We start from the raw sequence: 7,474 nt of genomic DNA, 5'->3' as shown, positions 1-7,474 counted from the left end.
AGGATATTTGCCCCGAAGATGTAATTCACAAGGGTTATGGAGGGGTGGATTGTGTGGAAGTAGGGGGTCCACCCGCAGGAGCCGGGTGTGGAGGATATGTGGTGGGAGAAACTGTAAAGTTGTTAAAAGAATTAAATGCATTTTACGAATATGATATTATATTATTCGATGTATTAGGTGACGTGGTCTGTGGAGGTTTTGCCGCTCCATTGAACTATGCAGATTATTGTGTTATTATTACAGATAATGGATTCGATGCATTATTTGCAGCTAATCGTATTACTGCCTCTATAAGGGAAAAAGCTCGTACACATCTACTCCGATTAGCAGGCTTGGTGGGAAATTGTACATCTAGAAGAGATCTTATAAATAAATATGTAGAAGCCTGTCCAATGCCCGTAATAGAAGTATTACCTATTATTGAGGATATCCGAGTTTCCAGAGTAAAGGGTAAAACCTTATTTGAAATGGTTGGATTTGAACCATCCCTTAACTATGTTTGTAATTATTATCTAGGCATAGCAGATCAAATATTGTCCCAACCAGAAGGTATTGTCCCAAAAGAGATTCCAGATCGGGAATTATTCAGTTTACTCTCTGATCTTTATCTAAATCCCATTGGTGGTGGGGGACAGAAAAAAAATAATAAGGAAAATTTACTTGGGTTTACGAGGATTTAGAATCAACAATTTCTCCACTTCTCCACAATTTGTTGTCAATTTGTTGACAATTTTATTATTTCTTGTTATCATTCTTTTGTGTTACTAGTATTTTTATTCATTATTTCTTTTCCTTATTTATCCTTAGCCTTTTATTCCCTCCCTATTATGTCGACAAAAATTGTTGAAACTATAACGCTTGAATGTGAAACGGGCAATTATCATAGCTTTTGTCCTATTAGCTGTGTATCCTGGTTGTATCAAAAGATTGAAGACAGTTTCTTTTTGGTAGTGGGCACAAAAACATGTGGTTATTTTCTCCAAAATGCACTTGGAGTTATGATTTTTGCAGAACCCCGCTATGCAATGGCAGAATTAGAAGAAGGAGATATATCGGCCCATTTGAACGATTATGAGGAATTGAAAACGCTTTGTATTCGGATAAGAAAAGATAGAGACCCCAGCGTCATCATATGGATAGGCACCTGTACTACAGAAATAATAAAAATGGATTTGGAAGGTATGGCACCCAAATTGGAATATGAAATTGGAGTACCAATTCTAGTGGCAAGAGCAAATGGACTGGATTATGCTTTTACTCAGGGGGAAGATACTGTCTTAGCTGTAATGGCACATCGTTGTCCAGACCAAGAATTACCCATTGGTGAATCAAAAGAAACTAAAACAAAATTATTCCCTTTTCCTCTTCTGAAGGAAAAGAATTTGGTGGAATATGCAAATCATCCTCCCTTAGTTATTTTTGGGTCTTTACCCTCGAATTTGGTTTCTCAACTTGATACAGAATTAAGACGCCAATTCATCAAGGTATCAGGTTGGTTGCCCGCTCAGAGATATGCCGATCTTCCATCACTGGGTGATGGAGTTTATGTTTGTGGGGTTAACCCATTTCTTAGTCGTACAGCAACAACTTTGATAAGACGAAAAAAATGCGAATTAATCGTAGCTCCTTTTCCTATTGGTCCGGACGGAACGCGTGCTTGGATCGAAAGGATTTGTCCTGTATTTGGTATTGAGGCCCAGAGTCTGGAGGAAAGAGAGGAACGGATATGGGAGAGTTTAAAAGATTATCTTGATTTGGTACGCGGAAAATCTGTCTTTTTCATGGGAGATAATCTAATAGAAATATCTATAGCCAGATTCTTAATCAGATGTGGTATGATCGTTTATGAAATTGGTATTCCATATATGGATAAACGGTATCAAGCTGCTGAATTAGCGCTATTACAAAATACATGTATAAGAATGTGTATGCCCATACCACGAATTGTAGAGAAACCAGACAATTCGAATCAGATACGACGTATGCGCGAGCTACAACCCGACTTAGCCATCACCGGAATGGCTCATGCTAACCCGTTAGGGGCGAGAGGAATTGGTACTAAATGGTCAGTTGAATTTACTTTTGCCCAGATTCATGGATTTGCCAATGCGAGAGATGTACTCGAATTGGTTACCCGACCTCTACGACGTAACGAAAATTTAGATAACTTGGATCGGAACACCCTGGTTCGAAAGAACAACGAGTTATATACCAGTACTCCTGTTAAATAAGATAACAAATAATATATATTAATAGCATATGCAATATCGAGATATTATAATATTTATTATAAATCAATTATGTTAAATCGAATATTTATTTATATAATATAAAAACTATTTCTATACTTAGAAATAATATATATGATAAAATCATAAATTTATCAAAATAATTCTTTGATCAAGATCAAAGGGAGTTTTAATATGATAAAAGTACTTGGTCTACTATTGGGTCCATTATCCTCATGGGTAGAAGTTTCAGGTCCGATCATCATATTTGGGCTATATTATGGATTTCTTGCTACATTGCCTTTTGGTCCCTCTAAAATCTATTCCACGAGATCCTTCCTTTTGGGAAAACCTGGCTATGGTATAATAGCCATAAGTGGTTCTATTACGGGACAATTAATAGGATTTTTGTCCATGTATTATTCGCCCATCTATGCAGCGCTGTGGAAACCTTATGCAATAACTTTATTAGTCGTACCATATATGTTCTTTCGTTTTTTCCAAATTATGGACAAACCTTCAAGTTCTGAATCTCCGCACCTCATGAATTCGATCAACAATCCAAAAGCTCTAAGTCTATTTATGGATGGTCTAATTCTTCAATTGTTGAATCCCATTCTTTTAGCAAATCCCGTATTAACAAGACTGGTGAACCTCTTTCTTTTTCGTTACAGCCCTAATATATCCTTTATGATAAGTGGTCTTTGCGGTTGGTTGGGCGGTCATATTCTATTAACAATTTTTATAAAATGGGTATCTTTCCGTATAGATCGTAATTCACTTATCGATAATACTTTATTAAGACGTTATATCAATCGAACCTTTAGTTTACTTATTCTTTGTTATTGTTCGTTCTATTTGGGTAGAGCCCCATTACCTTTTCTTAAAGGTAAAAATTATGAAGACAACAATGGCCGCTCTGTGACTATGGCTAGAGATGACCGCTCCGTGGCTATGGCTAGAAAAAACCGCTCTGTGGCTATAGATCCACAAAAACTTCAAGAACTTATAAAAGAAGAAAAGTTCTTCCGGCAGCAACCATGGCCCATTATGTGCTTTGATCATAATAGGGTTTATCAACCGATACGATATATTGGAAATAGCCCATTTACTCGCCTAGGTCCTGTGAAAATTGTGTATATGGGAAGCAGAATCGGGTGAGTTTCCCCTCTGGTGGTAAGAGGACGAAACAGATATTAGATCTTGTGCACAGTGATGTGTTTGGACCTGTGAAGGTTCCATCACTGGGTAAGTCTGTGTACTATGTATCATTCATAGATGACTTCTCAAGGAATACATGGATATATTTTCTTAAGAATAAATCTGAAGTCTTGACAGGTTTAAAGAATTTAAGGCTCTGGTGGAAAATCAGACAGAGAAGAAGATAAAGGTGCTGAGGACAGATAATGGTGGAAAATTTTGCAGCAAGGAATTTGAAGAATTTTGTAAGAAGTGTGGTATAGCACGGTAGAAGACTACTCCATATACACCTCAGCAAAATGGAGTCGCAGAAAGAATGAACAAGACGTTGATGGAAAGGGCAAGAAGCATGCTCAGTGGTGCCGGGTTAGGACAGGAATTCTGGGCAGAGGCGGTGGATACTGCATGTTACCTGATCAACAGATCACCTTCATCAGCATTGGAGGATAAGACTCCACAAGAAGTATGGACTGGTAAGAAACCCTCTCTTTCACATCTAAGGGTATTTGGATGTGATGCATATGTACATGTTCCAAAGGAGAAACGAACCAAGTTGGATAGTAAATCTAAAAAGTGCATCTTTATTGGGTATAAGGATGGTTTAAAGGGTTATAAGCTTTGGAACCCAGTCACACGGAAGGTTGTGTACAGCCGAGATGTGTTGTTCAGAGAGGTAAAAGATGTTATTCAACATGAAGTACAACCAAAGGAACCTGAGAAGATAGAGTTTGAGCCAAAGGAGGAAGAATCAGACTCTGCAACAGAGGAGGAATCAGAAGATGAAGAGCCACAAACTCCGGCTGTGAGAAGATCAGTTCGAGAAAGAAGGCAGCCAGAAAGGTATAGTCCATTTGCTTTCAGTTCAAATTTTGCTTTGTCTGTTACTGATAATGATCCCAGAGCTGTGAAGGAAGCAGTTGATTCAGAGGATGGAAAACTCTGGAAAGAGGCCATGGTCGATGAAATGGCATCTTTGCACAAAAATGAGGCTTAGGATTTGGTGGAGTTGCCGGCTGGAAGGAAACCCATTGGCAGCAAATGGGTGTTCAAGAAGACGACAAATGCAGAAGGAAAGGTGGAGAAATACAAAGCTCGGTTGGTAGCAAAAGGTTATTCCCAGGTGCCGGGAATTGATTTTGGTGATATTTTTTCTCCTATTGCCAAGGTAACTTCTATTAGATTACTTTCATCTGTTGCCGCTGCTTTTGATTTTGAGGTAGAACAGATGGATGTGAAGACAACATTTCTTCACAGGGATTTGGAAGAGGAAATCTACATGAAGAAACCTGAAGGCTTTGCGGTGAAGGGTAAGAAAGAACTGGTATGCAAGTTAAAGAAGTCTCTGTATGGGTTAAAACAATCACCAAGGATGTGGTATCAGAAATTTGATACATTTATACGGGGACTTGGCTTCACCAGAAGCAAAGCAGATCATTGTGTGTATTTTAAATTAATTGGTGACCGTATTATTTATCTGGTCTTGTATGTGGATGATATGTTGCTGGTTGGAAATGACAAAGAAATTATCCAGGATTTGAAGACCCAATTGTCCTCAAAATTCGACATGAAAGATCTTGGTGCTGCAAACTATATTTTGGGCATGGAAATTAAAAGAGATCGGTCAAAGAGGAAGCTCTGGTTAAACCAGAGGAAGTATGTCGAGACAATACTCCAGAGGTTTAATATGCAGGATAGTAAACCGGTGAAGGTTCCTATTCCTGTAGGTGTGAGGTTATCTGCTGAACAGTGTCCCAAGACACAAGAAGAGGAAGAAGACATGTCCCGTGTTCCATATGCAAGTGCAGTGGGTAGCCTGATGTATGCAATGGTCTGTACTAGACCAGACATTGCACATGCAGTGGGAGTATTGAGCAGGTTTATGTCAAAACCTGGGAAGGAGCACTGGACAGCAGTGAAGCAGGTTTTCAGGTATTTGCGTGGCACTAGTGATTATGGTTTGTGCTACCAAGGAAGACCAGGATTGGACAGAGTGTTGGATATTCATGGCTTTGTTGATGCAGACTGGGCTGGAGATTTGGATCAGAGAAGATCTACAAGTGGGTATGTGTTTAACCTATTTGGAGGTGCAGTCAGTTGGATGAGTAAGAAACAATCTGTAGTGGCACTATCAACTACAGAGGCAGAATACATGGCATCCACTCATGCAAGCAAGGAAGCAGTTTGGTTGCAGAGATTGTGTTCAAGTATGGGGTTAGTACAGGGAGCTATAAGAATAGACTGTGACAGCCAAAGTGCAATTTTCTTGGCAAAGAACCCTGCTTATCATTCAAAGACAAAGCACATTGATGTTCAATATCACTTTGTGAGGGATATGATAGAAGACAGAAAGGTGTTGCTGGTAAAGGTGGACACTTTGAAGAATACTGCTGATGCATTGACAAAATCTGTGAGCTCTGAGAAGTTCTCTTGGTGTAGAGAAGCAATGGGAATCTCAGGGCTGAAAAATTGACTAAGCTCTCCTATGGCCCCCTGTGGAAAGAAAACAACAAGTGGGAGATTGTTGGGTTGTGTTATATTCTTTCCACATAGTTAATAGGGGGTTTGAAGGGCACCCGTAACCCCACTTTATGGGGTCCGGGGCAGCGCCCTGGAAAATTTTGGTTTTGGACCATATGTTAGGTTGGGCGGACCCACCTATGGTTTTGTGCATGATTTTCGCACATGTTTTTTGGACGTGATGGTTTTCGGTCCATGGTATTGGACGCGATGGTTTTCAGTCCATGGTATTGGATGCTTCGACATGTATAAATATGTATTGTAACATTGAAAGGAACATAATGAAAAATCAAGCTGGTAGTCCCAGTTTTGGGATCCAGGGAAAAATCTCTGTGCATATGTGTTTTATGGGTTATGCTCTCACATTGTTTATTTTCTTTGTTTAAGAATTTTTATGCAGGTAATTTCTGTACAGGGTTAAAACCTACAAAACAATCCTTCAGTCAAATAGGGGTATTCCCCAGATCAACCCAGGAAACTCAAGAGACTAGTAACTAATCCCCAAAAATTCAAAAAGACCAAATAAAAAATCAAGACAAGAGTAAACAAGAAAAGAACAAAGACCACATCTTCCCAGTATGGTCACCAATTTGTGATGCAGGAAAGTGTTCCCTCCGCGGACAAAGGCAACCCCTCTAGCCCTAGAGTGGGTCAGGTCACAAACAAGGATAGATCAACAATAGATTTCCTTAAATAGTCATAGTTGGAGGCCTACCTCAACCGATGGTCGATGGAGTTCCATTGCGCTGCTCCAGCTTCCGCTTCCTTCTCCTAATGAGTGATCAACCTGAAACAATGCAAAGGAAATACAACAAAGCACGTAACTGGAAAACAACAATGATCTATTTACTCACAAAGTCAAGAAGTCATGAGCTATCAAGTAAATTACATACAAGACATAGGAAAACATCATTGATTGTATTAATAATGAAATAAGATTAAGCTTACAACCAAAGTCTTGACGTCACAAGCCTTCTCAGAAGGGTCCAGCCAGCATGTTCCTCAAGCATTCACTCTTTGAAGGTGGATCTCCCAACATGCAAGTCTCTCTCACCCATAAGTTTTACAAAAGATTAAGGGCACTTCACAACCTTTCACAAACTATCAATAATCCCACACTTGTGACACTCACACCAGCTATCTAGCAAACTCACAAACACTAACAACACTTCTCAACTAGCCAACTATCAAAAACTAGCAATGCATAGCAATGGTGAGAATTTAAATAGGAGGAGTCTCCATGAAAGGTGGAAGAGTGAGCTTATCTTCAAGGAAGGTAGCACAAATGACGGAACAACCATGCCAGAGAAAGGAGGGCGATACAAACTATGCCAACAACCAGGTTTGGAGTCATCTGGAAGGCCGACAGTTGGAACAAATTCGCCCAATCTGGATCATCGCGGGGGCATAATTGATCTATAGCGCTGACATCACTATTGAATAACGTAGCTAGTCAGATCATCGCCAAAGATTATAAACAACCTTGCGCTGGGACATGAAATCGGACCATCGCGGGAATTAGGTGTACT

This window comes from Pinus tabuliformis, chromosome 4_2, assembly GCF_031772625.1.
Source record: "Pinus tabuliformis cultivar Carrire ecotype Pingquan chromosome 4_2, CPIR1, whole genome shotgun sequence".
NCBI classification, from domain to species: Eukaryota; Viridiplantae; Streptophyta; class Pinopsida; order Pinales; family Pinaceae; genus Pinus; species Pinus tabuliformis.
The sequence above is the reverse complement of the archived record's forward strand: the minus strand, read 5'-3'. Positions refer to the sequence as shown.